This window comes from Pleurodeles waltl, chromosome 1_2 (genome assembly GCF_031143425.1).
Source record: "Pleurodeles waltl isolate 20211129_DDA chromosome 1_2, aPleWal1.hap1.20221129, whole genome shotgun sequence".
Classification (NCBI taxonomy): Eukaryota; Metazoa; Chordata; class Amphibia; order Caudata; family Salamandridae; genus Pleurodeles; species Pleurodeles waltl.
The window spans coordinates 734,485,520-734,505,744 of NC_090437.1; positions in this window are offsets into that span (position 1 = coordinate 734,485,520).

Sequence of the window (20,225 nt, forward strand, 5' to 3'; positions counted from 1 at the left end):
AGGCACAAACTAAAATAATTATTCCTTTCAGTTAGTACTAGTCTTGTTGGTTAAACTGTATCACATATGTTTCAAAGTAATTTAGAGCTGTTGCAATTGTGCAGCTCGGTTGCTGATATTTGAAGAAAATATGCCTTTAGCTTTTGCTTTTTCTATTACATGTTTTTATGCTTGTAATCATTACATGTAGATTAGCATGCTTCAGTCTAAAGTTTTTTTTTAATTTATAAAAGTTGGAAAAAATAACTAGTCAGTTGGCTCTCCTACCAGGACATATTTTTCATTATCACGCTTTGACCCAGACCAAGAGAGAGAAAGTCAGAAAAGAGAAAAAGATGGGGAAATAGTGACAGATCAGAACCCAGGTTGAAAAAGATCCTGCAATAGTAAGCTAAAGAGAAACGTCTAGGAAGGTGGAAGAAAGAAGCATGATTCAGAAATAAAACTTGACAGTCTTGGTGTTGGTAACCCTGACAATTTGCATCGCTGGTGGTGGGCCCTTACGAACATTGGGCTCCTAAGCTTATTTATGTTTTTGTTTTACCAGATAATCACTGGCACCGTGCATGAGACATATAAGACACATATTTATTCCACAGTAGTGTTAGGAAGTGTAAAAAATATTTAGAGGCAATACTCAGATATTTGATCACCAGGCAACTATCCGAAGTAACTTGATGTAGTCAGCCTCTCCTAGAAGCAATATTGAGAGGACTTATAGTGATGTGAAGTATCTGTTTTTGATACAGCAGTAGACAATTTACCAGGGTTATCAATTTGATTCCCCAGGTCACCTGAATCCCGGTGCGTCACTAGCTAAACAGGCGGAATGCATGGCGTACTGGTATGCTTGCAAGTATTTTGATGCCTGACTAAATTGGTTGGTGTACGTTTGCATATAAACAAGCTTTCGGATCTTTTTTCTCACTTTCAGTTATTGAAATTCAAGCAGAGACACTGCCCGGGCCGATTGTAAATGTGTACATACTTTCATCTGTTACTTTATGAAATGACGTAAGCGTTTGCATTGAGCGAAGTAAGACATTTTTGTTATTTGAAGAGCAGTCAGCGAAACATGCATTTTCCCTGAAGTTCTGGGAGGCTTGTTTTTGGATGTTTTACATTGTTGTTTTTTCACTGTACACATATGACACTTCAACCCTGCCGCACCTCACGGAGTTTTCTTTGAAGTGTTTAATGTTCCACAAAAATAGTTTGAAAATCCGCTCCCCACCCATTCATATAGTTCTTGTTAAACCAGTGACCGTGGGATGTTCCAGATCAATAATTCTCACTTTATAAACAAAGAAGCCTACATTTGTTTGATGTATTTTTTTCATATCACTTCAATTTCACTTTCATGATTGCTACAAGTGAAATCATTTTAGTGGTGAGTTAGCATCTGTGAGGATAAACATTTGCCTTCATTGTAGCTTTACAGCTGTTTATAATGCGACAAAGCATATTCGGTTCATAGTCATCAGAGGTGCAACTAGACGTGAACTTCCTGGGGGATACGGGACTAACAGGTCCACCAATGTCAGGGGGTCTAACACTTCAAACAATGAGGAGGAGCAATCCTTAAAGCCAATACAAGAAAGTAGAGTGACGTGAAATTTAAACATACTGGAAAACCCGATATAATTACAACAAACATGTTTTCGGTAATTTGACAATATTTATGGGACACTGAAAGAGCTGAAAAGGGAATGCGTGATTTGACAACTGAAAACAGCAACTACAAATTTCAATACAAAGTACTTTAGAACCAGTATTGTGCAAAGCTGTTTCAAGAAGGCGACCTTGTTCCCAATTTCTTCTGTAAAATGGCAGTGAGCTTAATTCCTTCTTTAGAATGAAGCTCTGGTCTGACTGTTGACCAAAGATACATTTTTTGTCTGAACATTGGAACTTTGCAAAATATGCCACACACAGATAATAGGCCGAGCTTAGTGGGTTGACACAGCTGATTACAGGATGTGGGACTGGCAAGTCACAGGTATGATTCTTAATGCATCTTTCATTAGTTCTGAGACTAAATGAGTGCCTGTCTATCAGCTGGCAATATTACCGGTCTTAGCCAGCAATCCTGCTATCCCAATCCAAAAAACAGCATACCACATTGAGCAGTTCTTATATAAGATGACTGATCTACGTCCATGCAGGTAGCCTATAGGCCTAAAGAATTGGCTAAAAAGGTAGGGGCCTTGAAATAACGTAGCAACAAATTATGTTCAGGCATGCAAAGGATACAAGAATTCTTTCGAGCTCCAGAACCCACAGAATGTGTTGCTCATGGGTGATGTTCCACAAAAGAGGTCACTGCAGCAGAAAGAGATATTGAGGCTCGTAATAGCAGATGGTACACCAGGAAGCATGAGTGTAATTCTTTTCTGAGGCCCATTGCACGTAAAGTGTCAAATCCACTAAAATATCAATTTTGTTTTTGAATCTTGCAGGGAAATATGCATTATAACATGCAACATTTCTTATGAATTTCTGCAAGCATTCATTGAAAAGGAATAACCATCTTTTCTATACTGGTTGCTACTAAATACATATACTCATTTTACCAATTAACCTGGCAAGGGGCAACCTTTAATAGAGCACAAGAGAGACACCTGGCAGGTGACACAGTTACCAGTTTGTTATTCTAACACTGGGACAAGTAGTGCACAATGTAAACATTTTATTGTGCAATGCTTTTGCATTGATATTACATATCATATCAGAGCTCTGTTCCTTTTGACATACCCGGGTTTAATTTGACTGCAGAGTAGGGTATCAAAAGCATTTTGCTGCCAAACTTCACTAGGTTGATGTGACAGGACACAGCAATACATTCCTACAGAAGGGAGGTCTTGGTGTTCTTCCTCTGCATAGACACCATCCTAGAACAAAAACACACAATGCTTGTGTAAAAGCACAATTTAGAACTGTCTTACAACACACTGTAGGAAACCGGTTTTAGAAGAGTTTGCTTTAGGTGGCAGAGGTATGCCTCTAGTAGAACATACATTTTTGTTGTGGTTTCCCATAGTTGAGCTCTCTCTCACTTTATTAATAGATCAGACACCAGATACCTGAACTATACCACGGGTGACAATACTCCATTCACCAAATCTAAGGGCAAGAGCCACAGCTCAGCATTTATTCTAAATGTTTTGTAAATTTACCACTGGCCATGCATTTAGTGTCTGAAGGCACCTACTAAATATATTGAAACTATATGCATGCAAGGTATGAATTGAGCTGATAAAGTTCAACCAATCCCCTAAGTATTGTTGGTGCTAACTCAGCAAAAACTGGTGTTTAACACAATGAATGCATTTTTTGCATGTATGCCCTAACATATTATCTTGATAGAATTACTCGGGATTTTTCTGGCGAAATCTGTGCGTAGAAATTGACAGAGTGTGGTAATTAGTGCACAAATTAAACCATGTATTAGAAGTAGAGGTGCTGATGCTGGCAAGGATCTCCTGAAGTTAGATGTTTTGTCATGAGCTCCTATGTAAGCCTTCTGTTGTGGAGTCAATTGCTCAGAGCAGACAAAGCAGAATTCCATTGTCACTGAAGCATGTTGGTGCTGCAGAAGATTTAAAACCTCACCGCGATTCCGGATTTTCCCTCCGGATTTAGGGGGTTAATTAGAGTTTTATGGATGACCTCTAGAGTGATGGACGTCATTTATTTAGTTCGTTATTGGGAGTTTTACAAAGCCCGTACGTGACATGTGGGTATCAGAGCTGTGTACAGAATCAAAGGTAACAACAGGCTACAATGTCTGCTAGTTCGGGGATATAAAATAAAGGAGAATATATACAATGATTAGATGGAGGATAGAGAGAGAAAGGGAGGCAATCATACACCTGCCTGGAGGGATTTAAGGGACTATCTTCAGTACATACAGGTCAGTTTATTAGATATCTTTCAAGTAGAAACAATTTAGCACCTTTCTTGAACGATGCCAGGGAAGAGTATGTGTATCTCGGGAGGAAGTGAGTTCCAGATCTGCATTTCAGTGAAGGACCAAGTGTGGCATATCTCTTCCTTAAATGTAAGCGGGTCATGAAGTTAGCATGTATGAGCTTTGCAAGGAGTGGCTACATCCAGAATTTATGAATTTGCAGGCCAGGTATTTAACGGTCCCAAGAAGAAGAGCATTGTGAGTAATGCACGCCACTTTGAAAACACAGTAAGCATCAATTGGGACCCACTTGAGAGTTATCACTAAGGGAGTAATGTATTCAAACTGTCTGGTTTCCATGACTAGCCTGGCAGCAGTATTGAATATGCCATACATGTGAGATGAGATGTAAGTATGCCAGCAAGAACTGAATTAGCATAGTCAAACTCAGAGATGACAAGCACCTGTACGGCAAGTTTGAATTCATGTAGCAGGATAAAAGTTTTGACATTTTTTTCTGATTTGGTATAAGACACTTTTAGCCATGGAGCTGACATGGGTAAACATGTTTAGAATTTTGTCCAGTTTTATTCCAAGGGATGTGGTGTGTCAATGATTTTGAGAGTGTAACTGAGTCTATCTAGGCAGCCAAATCAGTCTTCGATCTAGAAGAATAATGCAGGGGAGAAAAGAGGAGGAAGCCAACCTTCACAGGGTTTAGCATTAAGTGGTTAGCTGATAGCCATGATTGAACGTTTTAATAGACAACTATTTAAGTGAAGTACATAATCTATAGATGGGTGTCATCCACTTACAGATATGCAATACTAGTTTGTTTGAGGGTCAATGTAAGGGCGTGATACAGAACTTGAAGAGTGTGGGGCTGTGGAGGTAAGGATGGAGCTCATTGACTGACGCTGGAAGGTATTGACAAGGTTTCCTTTAGTTTAATTTGTTGGCAGACTTTTGAGATATGATGAAACCTTTTCAGGACGTTGCCCTCAATTCCCATACATGAGTTGTGGTCTTGAGAAGGATGTTGTGTTTGACTGTGCTGAAGGTTGAGAAATGATTGAGAAAAGACATGATTACCCTTTGTTTAAAATGGAGAGTGTCATCCATTATATGAAGTTTAACAGTTTCCATACTGCACTGAGCTCTAAAACCAGACTGGAATCTCTCTAGCAGGTCTTCAGTGTGCTTTATCGGCTTAAGATTGCATGCATTTTTTGGTGCTTTGGCCAGGAAACAGAGGTTGGTCACCAGATGGGAGTTCTCCATGTTTTCAGGATCAGCTCCATTTTTCTTGAGGAGTGGAGTCACCTTACCTGATTTCAGGCAGTCTGGAACCGCAGCTTGTGACAATGAGAAGCTGATTATTGAAGTCTGTAAAAGGAAGACGAGGAACCTCATCTCTTTGATTAGAGAGGAAAGGAATGGATTGGGCATGGGTGCAGCAGCCTAGATGTGATTCTTCTGAGTTCATCTATACTTAGCACCCTAAATATGTGGCAGGTGGCATTATTTTTTGGGTTCAGTGGGGAGGGAGGATATTCCACTGAGTTGTCAGTGTAGCTCTCAAGAGGGCAGTGATGTGGCTGGAGAATAGGGAAGAATGTCTTTTGATCCCTTTCTGGCTTCTCGATGTTCTCAGTGAAGAAATGAAAGAAATACTTACATCCTTTAGATGAGGAGCTCATAATAGTTTAGATGGATTTGTTTGTTGTCTGATGATGCCGAAAAATGTGTTTGCCTGCTATTTACCTTACCTAGTTGTGACCTGAAGAAAGAGGAGTTATCTTGAAAAATTATTTTTGTACTTGTTTCTTTTGCATCATAGGAGAGTTAGAAGAGACGTTGTAGGCACATTTTCATCTTCCTACTAAATTTCTGAGCTGTCCCCTCTCTTTAGCTCCTTGCTGAACCTTGGACATGAGGGTTTATTACTTTGTCTTTTTAGCTTTGATAGAGCAATGTCTTGGAATAGGTAAAACAGCACAATATTTGTAAAAATAATATTGATTACCAAAAGCTTATCATTGCATGCTTAAAGAGCAAAAACGCAAATAAAACTACAAATATGTTGCTTCTCTATCTATAAAAATATTAACCAATATCGACAACAAAAATAAAGACATTCAAAATAGTGTTGCAATTTTAAATACATGCAACACTACCAAGATGTTAAAACATTGATATTATAATATTGTCATAAGAAATCAAAAATAACTATATTTAAATTACATCACATAACTAACTTTAAATGCCCTAAACTACTAAATAACAATTCAAATAAATATGATAAATAATGTTTCCTTTAACATATACACACAAATTAATTGCTTTTAAACAGTTTTACAGTAACATAAAATTAAAATTAAACACACACACACACACATATTATTGTAACCATTTAATTAACTGCATGGGTGCTATGGGTTGTGGTGGAGAAGTCCTTAACTCCACTGCTCAGGGACTTTGGAAGGCTTCAGCATGTCCTTGCACTTGCAGCAGCAAATTCCTTTTTTTAATGTCACTCCAGGCTGCATGGCACACTGACGTCATTACAATTACAAGTGAAAGGGTAATGAGGCTTCCCTTTCCATTTACACCTTTCCCTCCTAGTGGATCCCTGATTTAGGTTTGCTGCAGGAGGGTAATCCCCAAGGAGGGTTCTACCAACTAGACCCCAGGAGCAATTTTTTGAGGAAGGAAGCACCACCCTTGCAGTGGGCTGGTGCTCTTCCCTCGCCCAGGCACAAACTTCCAAACTTCTATCTGCCCCAGGGGAGGCAGAGAGCACGTTAGACACCAGGGATTTGAAAAGAGGTATAACAGGATGGATGCAGCCCAACAAGGCCTCGGCCCTTGCCTCCACCTCTCCCAATTTATCCCAGCAGTATTTCTGACAATGAGCTAGATCTCTTTATCCCGGCCTAAAACTCTTTCTCTCCCCCCAAAGGCAGATTGGAGACTGTTACCTCCAATCTGCCCCTGGGGGGGGGGGGGGAGCAGAAAGTCCTCTTGACACTGGGGGTTGTTATAGGTACATAACTAGCTGGGGCCAAACCCCCGGGGTATTGGGGTATTGGGCCTAGGCCCCACTCCACAAATGACCCAAAACCATGTTTCTGCCCTCTGATGGCAGATAACAGGTTTTAACCCCAATCTGCTCCCCCAGGGGACAGAAAGCCCACTAGACACAAGGGAGTTTTTTCTGTGCCATACAGAAAAGGTGTTAGAGTGTCTTTACCAACAATTCAATTGAGCCCATTCTCGATTAGGGGCAGGAAGTGATACATGGTTGAGGTTCCCTACCCCTTTTTTTTGGGAATAGTTTAACCCTGGTTTCTAGTGGCCTTTCAGTCCCCCAGAGGAAGATTTTAGGTAAACACCCTAATCCACCCCAGGGAGTGGGGGGTAGGGGGGGGGGCAGAAAGGCTGATGCACCTATTCTAGGGTGGGAGCAAACCATGATGCAGGGCAGAAAAAGTTTGTGCGCTGGTTCACCCAGGTGTCATGCCTTGTTCCCAACCCCAGAATCAGTACATCAGTCTTTCTGCCCCCCCCCACAGGTTGATTGAGGGTGTTTATCCAAAATCTTCCTCCTGTGGAAAGAAAATCATCACTCCATGCTCCCAACCCACAGTGGATGCATCAGTCATTCTGAAAGCAAAATTGCAAATTTTCCCTGTATTTATGTGGCGTAAACATCCGGAAACCACAGAGATCTACAAAATGCTCACCACACTGACTCCTCCCACTTGTCCTGACAAAAATGTTACTCCACTTCTGTGACTGGGCCTCATGTCTGCAAAACAAAATGCTCCAAAATGCCATGTGAAGAAATCAGCAATAGGGGTAGCTCCAGTGTTTGGATGCAGGCTCCGTGGCCACAGAGGGAAACTGTTGGAAATAGCCCTTCTTAAGGGATTTTCCTGCAACTTTTTGCTTTTTCCTCTGAAATTTTAGCTTGACTCTTGTCTCATGGCCTTAGGAATTTGTGCACTTTCTTGCTGTACTGCAGAGGGAAAGTCCACATGCCCTTCCTATACATGCCAGGAAGGGGTGCTCATGTGCATGGTTGTGCTGCTGTACCTAGGAGTGCCCTGTAAAAAGGTACACTTCATGCCCGAGGTGGGTACCATCTTGGCTACTAGTGGGAAGCTTCACTGAGTGTGCCACTCAGTGGGAGAGCCTGTCCACCATGTCTTGGAATGACAGTGCAGGTCAGTGGGGGTCAGTGGGGGTGCATGTGGCTCATGCACTCAGGGTGGCATTTTCCATGCCATGGCCAACACTGAGCAGACCTTACAATTCCCCTATAGCACCCCCTGGAGGGCAGAGCAGGTGGTAGGGATGAGGCAGGGCAAGTACACCAAGATGTGCCATACCCTGGTGGAGAAGATCCCCCATGTGGGTACTCCCTACCTAGGGGGAGGTCGGCCTTTCGCATAGTGTTGACTGATTCTCTGGAAGTGGGCTTAGGGACCTGGACACTGCCCCCTGAGTGTACAGGATGAAAGTGCATGTGCCCTTCCTCCACCGGTTAGGAAGTGGCAGTAACCAGCATGTACTGGACCTGCCACTGCACTGCAGATCAGTGTGTGTGTGCCATTTTGCCTTAACATACACTGAGCCTGTCACAGAAGGCAAGTGTGTGTTCACTTACATGATGGTGGTTTAATATATACTAAGCCTGCCCAGGAGGCCAGTGTGTGTGCACATGCACAATAGTGTTTAGTAAGGTACTGAGCCTACCATTGTTTACCTGTTGTGCACACTTGCCCCACGGTGTTTTCACCTATATCCTGAGCCTCGCACAGCGTGCCAAAAAGTTCACACTTTCACAATGGTGTTTTCATATATATTGAGCTTGGCACAATTTGCCAGTGTGTGCACACTTGCACATTGGTGTTTTCATAGACACTGAGCCTGTCACAGCAGCTTAATCCTGGCTGCAATAGTGGATTGCAGTGGAGCAGCATTATGGTGTTTACTATCATTGGATTCGCAATGGCAAACTCCTTCTAATGGTAAAGGTGATTTTGTCAATAATACCTCAGAAATGCCACTTTTAGAAAATGGGCATTTCATTATTCTAAAAAATATTTTGTATGTCTTTAAATAGGGCTTCATTCCATTGGATGTGTGGGAAATGCACATCTGTGCATTCCCCAGTGATAGCTATAAAACATAGGCAACTAGAATGACAGACTTCTGATATTTGAGGGCCTGGCTCGATAGATTGGAGGGAGAGCTTCTGATACTTGGCCTCTCGGAGCCAGATCATGGCACCACTAAAGATAAAGATCTGCATTCCAAAGCCCCATGGCATACAGGACTGAAATTTAGGGGAGACATCTGTGGTTCAAAAGGGACCTTATGAACCACCCCCACTTCAGAGGCACACTTGAGTACAACTATGAGTACCACACTTCAGCAACAAAGAGTTTGACTAGCAGGAATGTGATACTGGGATCGCTGGACTGCATGATGCACACTGCTAGAGGAATCTGTTGTGCAAAGGAGTATTAATTGTCCCTGGAAGAGATGCAGGCACCCCTCCTGCATTGTGGCTGGCCTGGGCAGATTGCCTGTTGTTATGTGGCACTCCAAGGGCTTGTTGGCTTGCCCCCTGTTCTTTCTGGAAGCCTCAGGGACATCAAAGACCTCCTCTGACAGACCTACACCATCTACTGGTGTCATCTGAAGAGCAGTGCTCTACTCCGCACTTACATTGTATGCTGGAATCCACTGAATAGTAGCAGGGTAAGCGTAGAACAAGTATTGCACTGGAGACCAGAACTGCCGGATGCGGAGCCTTCAAAGTACTGCCCACACAGGAGTATGGCCCTTCATCTTAAAGCCACTGCACGCATAAGCATCTTGTTTGTTGGATTCACTGGTCACGGGACCTGTTGTGGCCCACTTCAGTTGAGTGAATCGCATTTCTCTTGTGTGACACTCAACTGCGTGCTCATTGGGAGTGATGTCCAATTCATAGGTCATGAACCTTGGAGGTGGGGATGCATCCAGAGAAGTGTTGCACTCTACCTTATGTGACACCTCTGAACTTGCGTCTTTGTGTGTTACCAGATTGTGTCATGCGACTCAAGTCATTGCGCACCAGACGTTGTGTCTCATTCAAGTGAGGTACAGAAATGGAGTTCTTTGTGTGTGAATGGATTGTTTGATGCAACTCAAGTCATCGTGCACCAGACTTTGGCGGTTATTCTGACCCTGGCGGTCAAAGACCGCCAGGGCGGAGGACCGCGGGAGCACCGCCGACATGCCGGCGGTGCTCCAATGGGGATTCCGACCGCGGCGGTAAAGCCGCGGTCGGACCGGCAACACTGGCGGGCTCCCGCCAGTGTACCGCCGCCCCATTGAATCCTCCAAGGCGGCGCAGCTTGCTGCGCCGCCGAGGGGATTCCGACCCCCCCTACCGCCATCCAGATCCCGGCGGTCCGACCGCCGGGATCCGGATGGCGGTAGGGGGGGTCGCGGGGCCCCTGGGGGCCCCTGCAGTGCCCATGCCACTGGCATGGGCATTGCAGGGGCCCCCGTAAGAGGGCCCCTAAATGTATTTCACTGTCTGCTGCGCAGACAGTGAAATACGCGACGGGTGCAACTGCACCCGTCGCACAGCTTCCACTCCGCCGGCTCGATTCCGAGCCGGCTTCATCGTGAAAGCCTCTTTCCCGCTGGGCTGGCGGGCGGCCTGAAGGCGACCGCCCGTCAGCCCAGCGGGAAAGTCAGAATTACCGCCTCGGTCTTTCGACCGCGGTACGGTAACCTGACGGCGGGACTTTGGCGGGCGGCCTCCGCCGCCCGCCAAGGTCAGAATGAGGGCCTTTGTGTCTCATTCCAGGGAGGTACGAAAGTGGAGTTCTTCTTGTGTGACCAGACTGTCTGGTGTGACTGAAGTCATCTCTCACCAGACGTAGTGCCTCATTCCAAAGAGGTGCAGTATTGGAGTTCTTCAGGTGATTGTCCCGAATTGTCTGGTGCGATTCAAGTCATCGTGCATCAGACTAGTGCTTCATTCCAGGGAGGTACTGCATTGAAAACCTTTTCATGTGTGATCGAATTTTCTGCAGGGACTCAGTTCATTGCATCCCAGACATTTGCCTCATTCCGGGGAGGTACGGCATTGAACACTTTGTGTGTGGCATCAAAATCGTCTAGTGTGATTCAAGATATCGCACACCAGGTGTTGTGTCTCCTTCCCAGGAGATGCAGACCTGAACTTTTCTTGTGCAACTGGAATTGTAAGGGCGGCACAAGTCATCATGCCCCAGACTTTGTGCCTCCTTCCCGGGAGGTGGGGAATTGGCAGCTATTTGGGTACGGGTGTGCCTGGCTGGGTTGGTAGCAACTGTGACTAGCATGTGAACCCAGTAAACCGCCCCGTGCTTTGCAGATCTCTAAGTGAACCTCCAGAGAGGTGCCCAAGTCTCCATGTGTTAACTGTTGCCTGATCAGCTGTTATCTCTTTCTTCCCCTCACCTTGTCCCTGGGATCCTGAAAAGTGTGACTTCAGTTGCAGGTGGCTTAGTATCCAGTGAAAGGTTACTTTCATCACCAGCACATACAGGGGTAGCAGTAACTGGTTAGTGGGTGGAGGGTGGTTGGGGGCCAGGGTGTCCGCGAACACAGTGACATTAACTGACTGGATATCAGTGTGCCGCAGTAAGGTGCTAGGAGCGAGTGCATGCGAGTGGGTGTGTATGAGCCACCTGATAACTGTGGCACTGTTTAGCAGTGCAGAGTGAATGAAAGGAAATGAGTGTGGATGATTGATAGAACAACACAGTGGTGTTGCCATACACGTTCTTTTGGTTGACATTGAGATTTGTGCGGCCCAGACCGCGGAGCTAACTAAAAGTGCTGCAAACCTCTGTATGCACATATTGCTGCTAGCATTGTGAACCGGGTTTCACCTTGCAATAGTGTGTTATTGAATTGGAGTAATCGCTAGGGTGGGTCTCGTGATGACAACGTTTATCATGAGGGCGTCGGAAGGGAAAGTATTATTTTTCTAATGTGTACAGCAGGTGCTGTGTTGATTTTCCACTCCGGGAATCGACTGTGTCATTCCGGTTCAGCTGTGTGTAGATCCGATAGGATGGTGCATCGAATTTTCTGTCGCAAGGCAGGCTCTGCCTCGCATTTCCACTTGGGAAGTCAGGCTGCGTTGTCCTGGTTCAGCTGTGCAGTGATTTCTCGGTCGCAAGGCAGGCAGTGCGTTGTTTCCGGCAGGTTGTGCCTTGATTTTTGTCGCACAAGGAATTTCCTTAAGAGATGAAGGGGGTTATTCCAACTTTGGAGGAGTGTTAATCCGTCCCAAAAGTGACGGTAAAGTGACGGATATACCACCAGCCGTATTACGAGTTCCATAGGATATAATGGACTCGTAATACAGCTGGTGGTAAATCCGTCACTTTTCCGTCACTTTTGGGACGGATTAACACCTACTCCAAAGTTGGAACAACCCCCGAAGTCTTTTTGGCCCTGAGACTTCAGAAAACAGGAGGCAAGCTCAGTCCATGCCCTTGGAGAAGACTTCTCAGCAAAGTCAGAGGTCAGCAGGGCAGCAGTACTTCTCAGCAAAGCAGTCCAGAGCGTCCTTTGGGGAGCCGGGCAGATCCTCTTGTCAGGTTGAGGTACAGGTCCAGAAGTGTCTGAGTTGGTGGGGTCAGAGACCCAGTTTAAATACTCAAAAATGCCTTTGAAGTGGGGGGAGACTTCAAAGAGTGGTTTTGAAGTGCACAAAATCCCCTTTCAGTACAGGTCTGTCTGCCAGGGTCCCACAGGGGGGTTGGCAGTCAACTGTGTGAGGGCAGGACACTAGCCATTGAAATGTAAGTATCAGGCCCACCACCCTTCCAGCCCAGGAAGACCCATTCAGTATGCAGATGAGTGGAGGTGTGACTAAGTGTCCTGTGTTTGTGGTTGTCTGGGTGAAATGCACAAGGAAGCTGCCAACCAGTCCAGTCCAGACATTGATTGGAGACAGGCTGTAAGACAGTGATGGATTTTAAGTGCTGAGAAATGCTCAGCTTCTCATAGTGCCATTTCTTAAATAGCAATATTAAATCCAACCTCACCAATAAGCAGGATTATCTATAACCATTCTGGCTATACTAAGTATGACCTGGTTACCCCTTTCTTACCAGAACCTACCACTCAAACAGTATATGAGGGTAGTCCTATTGCTAACCTATGAAGGGTGCAGGACTCACGGTAGTGTAAAACAAATTTAGGTGTTTTTCACTACCAGGACATATGAAACACATATGCATATGTCCTGCCTTTTACCTGCATAGCACCCTGCCCTATGGGTTGCCTAGGGCCTACCTTAGGGGCGACTGATATGTAGAAAAAAGGAGTTTAGGGCTTGGCAAGTACTTTTAAATGCCAAGTCAAAGTGGCAGTAAAACTGCACACAGAGGCCTTGCAATGACAGGCCTGAGACATGGTTAAGGGGCTACTTTTGTGGGTGGCACAACCAGTGCTGCAGCCCCACTAGTAGCATTCAATTTGGCCCTGGGCACATGTAGTGCACTTTACTAGGGACTTACAATTAAATCAAATATGCCAATTGGGAATAAACCAATGTTACCATGTTTAAGGTAGAGACCATATGCACGTTAGCACTGGTTAGCAGTGGTAAAGTGCGCAGAGTCTTAAAAACCAGCAAAAACAGTGTCAGAAAAGTGGAAGGAGGCAGGAAAACCATCGGGGGATGACCACCCTAAGGCTGTCAGGTCAAACATATATAGGCGGTCATTCTGACCGCGGCGGGCGGCGGTTGCCGCCCGCCATGCGGTTACCGCTGAATGGCCGCTCTGCGGTCAGGAGACCGCGATGGCCATTCTGGCTTTCCCGCTGGGCCGGCGGGCGACCGGCAAAAGGCCGCCCGCCGGCCCAGCGGGAAAGCCCCTGCAACGAGGAAGCCGGCTGCGAATGGAGCCGGCGGAGTTGCAGGGGTGCGACGGGTGCAGTGGCACCCGTCGCGATTTTCACTGTCTGCAAAGCAGACAGTGAAAATCTGTATGGGTCCCTGTTAGAGGGCCCCTGCACTGCCCATGCCAGTGGCATGGGCAGTGCAGGGGCCCCCAGGGGCCCCACGACACCCGTTCCCGCCATCCTGGTTCTGGCGGTGAAAACCGCCAGAAACAGGCTGGCGGGAAGGGGGTCGGAATCCCCATGGCGGCGCTGCAAGCAGCGCGCGATGGAGGATTCCCTGGGCCCGGGGAAAACCGGCGGGAAACTGCCGGTTCCCCTTTTCTGACCGCGGCGGTAGCCCTGGAAGCACCGCCAGCCTGTTGGCGGTGCTTCCGCTGCCCTCCGCCCTGATGGTCAGAGACCGCCAGGGTTGGAATGAGGGCCATAATGTTATAAATGAAATTAAGACTAGTAAGTACAAATAAATGAAAAATATAATATTAAATATTTTATTTAAGAACCAACATATACCATAACATACAGAGTCAACATCAACAACACTGACCGATAAATACACATAATACATAACAGTAAATAAAAGATTGTAATAAAATAAAAAAACTATAAAATGAAATAAACATTTCCATTCCATGCAAAATAGAAATATACCTTACAGTTTTATAGCTGATGTTCATGATCTTCAATAAATCTGCAAAAACCCTCTAAAAATTAATAAACAGTGGTGTACATAGGAATTAATGATTATTACAAAGTGAATGTTAATATTATTTTATTCATGTTATGACAATTCAAAATATTTAAAAATGTAAATAACATTGATGAAACGTGCAAAAATACAAAAATAAAAATATAATACAAAGTACAATAAAGCTACATTATTGCATTAAAGTACTTATTAATACGAACAAAAATAAATGAAATGTAAAAACAGATTTATAAATGTGCAGTAAATGCAAATGGTTAAAAACAGTTGCAACTATAGTAACTATTTGTACAAAATAAATAATAACACTATGTGAAAAATTCTAAATATGTAAAAAAATTGAGTTAAAAAACAATGTGTATATATTATAGAAGATACAAACACTCCGCTTCACCTTAAGACATGCCTTAAGCATTATCTATTATTTACATTCCAAATTAGGCTAGGCTGGGGAAGACTTTGGGCACTTAAGGGTTTACAGTTGTTACTCCCACTCCAATTTAAACTACATTGGAAAAGGTGTTGGACATGGAGAGGTTAGATTTTGGCCCTGATTATGATTATGGCAGTCCTGTTACTGCCATACCCACACAGGCGGTCCGACTGCCACAACATACGCCAGGATTTTTGATTCCGCAGCGGCAGTGGTGGGGAAAGCCATGTTCACTCATGGCAGTGCCAATGCTGGCACCACTGTGTAATCATGACTAGGGGTGGGCAGTCAACTCCGCTCCACTCGCAGAGTTTGTGGAGTTTTTCCACTCCGGGCTCCGCTTACAGCAAACAGACCTGTGAAAAACTGCAGCAGAGTTTTTTCCTCGTTTGTGCTTGCCAATGCTAATTTGGCGACCACAAGCGAGGAAAATCTTACTCCAGACCACATCCCGGTGATATTTCTCAACATGGGCAGTCACGGATTGTCACTACCGCTTGTACTGAGAAACCTTCCATTGTGTTGAAGAAACGGCCGCGCGAGAAGAAAATGTACTCGAGCTGCAGAAAAGAAGCAGCTCCCTCTTGTGCTGTGCGTGATGCCATTTGGATTGTTCGACAAACACCGGGTGCTAAAAATGAGCGTGAATAACACGACCTAATGCACTCCACCGCTAGTGGAACTCAGCAGAGTGCGACACAGTTTTTTGGTCACTTCACTGAGCTCCACCCAGGTCTAATCATGACCTGATTTTCTGCTAAGTTTTTCCTGGCAGGGACCCCAACATGAAAAGCTCAGCAAAAAGGTGCCCTAAACAAGGCCCAAGGGTGATTTTGCACATTGGGCAGGGTGGCTGGGGGCATATGTTGTGTATCCCTATGCCTGCACTGTCTGTGCACATTGCTGCCATGCCCAACATTGTACATGGCAACAGTGCCCCGGATATGCATCTGGTGCTGCACTGTGGTGGCATGTTGCCGCAGTGCCACCGCCGCAGACGCTATCACCAGCCCAGCAGTAGTGTCGTATTACGGCAGTGGGGAGACCACTGGCTTGAGGGCAGCCTCCTGAGTGACATATTGGCGGCCCGCCGGTCAGACCACCAAAATCATAATCAGGCCCTTATTACTTCCACTCCATTCTAAACCACACTGGGGAATGTGGTTGACATTGAAGGGGTTCTACTTACTATTTCGACTCCAATCTACCCCACTATGGAAATGCATTGAACAGTCAAGATGTTACATTTGCTATCCCACTCAATGTAACATGTGTTAAAAAACTATTGAACATTGAACAGATTAGGTTTACTATTCACACTTCAATCTAATGAACATTGGAGAAAGTGTTAGATATTGAAGAGGTTAGAAGTACTATTCCAAGCCAAGTCCAAACAACATTAGGTACGTTTTTGGACATTAAAGGGTTTAGATTCACTGGGCCACAAGTAGCAAAGTCCGATATTGCGACTCAGAAATTGCGAGTCTGTCCGACTCGCAATTTCCGAGTCGCAATATCGGATGCAGAACGGTGTCTCAGACACCGCCTGAGACTCGCTATGGGGTCGCAAAGACCCACCTCATCAATATTAATGAGGTGGGTCGCACTTTGCGACCCCATAGCGAGTCCCTGCACTCACAGCGATGGTGACCTGCTGAAGTCATCAGACCTCCATGTCTGTGACTGCTTTTTAAATAAAGCAGTTTTTTATTTATTTTGCAGCCCGTTTTCCTTAAAGGAAAACGAGTTGCAAAATGAAAAAAATGACGAAACCATTTGGTTTCATTTTTTCAGAGTAGGAAGTGGTCCATAGGACCACTGCCTGCTCTGAAAAAACCTTTATGCCCACATTCACAAAGGGGAAGGGGTCCCATGGGGACCCCTTCCCTTTTGCGAATGAGTTACCACCAGTGTGATACTGGTGGTAACTGCGAGTTGCTTTGCGACCGCATTCGCGGTCACAAAGCAATTCTGAATTGCGATGCGAGTCGCAAATAGGAAGGGAACACCCCTTCCTATTTGCGAGTCACACTCACAAATTGCGAGTCGGCACCGACTCGCAATTTGTGAATGAGCATCGCATTAGGCTGTTTGCATGGCGCAAACTGCGATTTTCGCAGTTTGCACCATGCAGACGGCTACCTACATCTGGCCCACTATTCCTTCTCCAGTTTAAGCTACATTTGGGAAAGTGTTGGGCATTAAATGGTTATATTTACTATTCCCACTCCAATCTAACCTACATTGAGGAAGGTGCTGTGCATTAAAGGAATTTGATTTACTATTCCGATTCCAATCTAAGCTAAATTGGTGAAGGTGTTGGGCATTCATGGGGTTAGATCTATTATAGTCACTCCAATCTAAGGGCCTCATTATGCGTTTGGCGGTCGATGGACTGCCATGTTGGCGGTCTGACCACCGCAACTCTGACGGTCTGACCGCCATATTGCAAGTTTGGCTATGGGACCACCAAAAGACTACCAGCTGTCCGCCGGCCCCGCAACAGGGACTTTCACCTTGACGGTCAATGTTAGACTACCCGGCACCGGGACAGTCATGGCTATTACGACCTGCCATTAAAAATTCCACCACCATGGAAAGCTTGGCAGTTCGGCAGGTAAGGGGCCCAAAACAGGTAATGTTAACCTGTTAAAACTAAAAATATATTTGTTAATACAAATAAAAAATACATATTTTATTTATAAAACAACATAAACCTAAAGTATTCTAATGTAATTATTTTATAAAGTATATTTGAGAAAAAAGCTATTTTATATTGAAACAATATGAACAACATTTTTGAAAATAAAATGTACATTACACTTAAAACCAAAATATGTTTTTTAAAATTACATCCTTTCCTCTTATAAGCCGTAACTGCCTCTACTAAAAATAATTTACTACATTTAAAAATAACACAACCTACACCATTATGCTGAATATGATTTACAAAGATTTTGTATTATAATGTTTAATTGAACAAAGATATCAAAAACAAAACATAGCCTAGAAAAATAAAAAAAGTTTGTAAAACTACTCACAAAATTGCCATGAAAAATAAATGTCATGTTCACTTCAAAGACATACAACATTTATAATACTATAATAATAATGAAAAAACCTGTAACATACTATGTTATTTATAATGTAATTTAACAACAATGTTAACAACTCAACAAAAAAATGATATTCTTATCTGCAATATTCCTGCCAATTATATTTTTGATATCTCATTATATATGAGGTGATACTAGCAACACCAATTCAATATTTTGGTCAAATTCCTTGGGATATAGTGGACATGTTAATGTTGTAGAAAGAAGTTAAGTTGCCCACTTACTAAAGATAATTTGGAGTTTGGAGACAAGTCTTTAAAAGATAATTTGTTTGTCCTCATTTGTTTTGTGTCTCTGGGCCAGAGTTTACGCCTGCTCATTTGTCCTTTGCATGTAATTGTTTCAAAGATAAAGTTAAAGAAGAAGGCATGATGGTCTGACCACTCCATAAGTAGAAAAGATTCCTAGAAGATAGAATCTCTGTTGCCTGTAAGATGGTCAGATGTGGAGCCTTTTGTGTGAGTAGGACCAGTACAAAATGTGTCAGGTCATTGTTGTTCAAGACATCCATGGGATGAGCTATCTGAGGGTTGTTGTGGTTTTTCCAATGAAGGTTAAAATGACCAAGGAATATGTTTTTGGTGGGTGTGAGGGATAGAAAAGTAAATGTTCACCTGGTGGTTGGTATTTGACATTGAAGATGGTTAGTTTCAAGGGCCTAATTTGAATCTTGACAGAGGGGAAGACTCCATCTCAAATGTGATGGATATCCTGTCCACCGTAATACAATCCCATTATATCCTATGGAGATCGTAATTTGGTGGGCGGGATATCAGTCACATTAGTTACAGAGTATTCTCTAAATCAGGAACTAAATTTGCAGTGAGGAGATCTACCTCTAGATATTCAAAGGTGGAGTATCTCTGCACAATAAAACAGTTAGGTTGTATGGTGCTTTTGTGGATAACTGCAACATCCCCCCAACTCATCATTCTCTGTCTGGACATTTGATGGAGAAATTTAGAGGAATCCCAATGATTCATTATTTTGGAAGAGAGGTTATTTAGGCAGATGTTAGTGACAAATAGACTGTCTAAGTCATAGGTTAGGCTCATTCAGCCAATTCAATGTTGTGTTTGACCGCTGATGTGCAGTTGTGCAGCATGCATTTCATGGTGGCTTTTGTATATGTTTGCTCTGAGATGACTGTAACATTTATGTTACAGTTCAGGGTAGAACTTTCTCTGTGATGACCTGGTTAATTTTTTGAGACCATGATCAGCTCGATTTTATATGTGTTCCTTTGTGAAAATGTTGTGCTGAATTGCTCTTAAAACATGAGGAGGAAGTCTGTTACCCTGAGAGAAATTATTGATGGTTTGTCAGGGTTTTTTTATTACAGAGATAGTAGTAGGCCGTAAATGGCTGGGAGAGTAAAGTATAGAGCACAAGTAAAATAGTGTCCTTATTATTGTACTGAACTTATGATAGTGTAATTAGTGGACTTTAGGTAGCCTGAGATTGATTTCACTACCTTGGCTTAGTTGTCTAATTTATTTTCTAAGATGAAGAGAAATGAGATAAGTATTGGTTTGTCTGAGAGGCCAGGGATTGTAGAGTGTGTTATGCCATTAGTGAGTGAGCGAGAATAGTAAAGGTCAGTGGAGCTGTGATTGTCCCGACTATCCAAAGGCAATATTGGAGCAGGGTAGAATCTGCACATTATTATGATGGTGTGTTTGGGCATAATAGGAACAACTTGTGCTACTGGTGCTAGAGGACTAGTCAAAGTAATATGTTTTTGAGTATAAGATGTGCAGAGGTGGAATGATGGAATGAGAGGAGAGGAACACAAGAGAGCACTTAGAAGAGTGTCAGGCTTAGGGATGGCTGAAAGGTTTAGGCCCCCATTATGAACCTGACGGTAAACACCATCGACTGCCGTGGCAACGGTGAACAGAAGACTGCCATTGGCTGTGAACAGAAACCCGCCATATAATGAATCAAAAATCTGAATCCGACAAAAATCACCCTTCCACCAGTCACCGCCACGACCTTTTCGGCAGAAATGCTGGACCTCCCAACCCGTCACAGCCGAGCACACCAACATCCCACCCTCCAAATAATGATGCACAAATCACTGCGGCG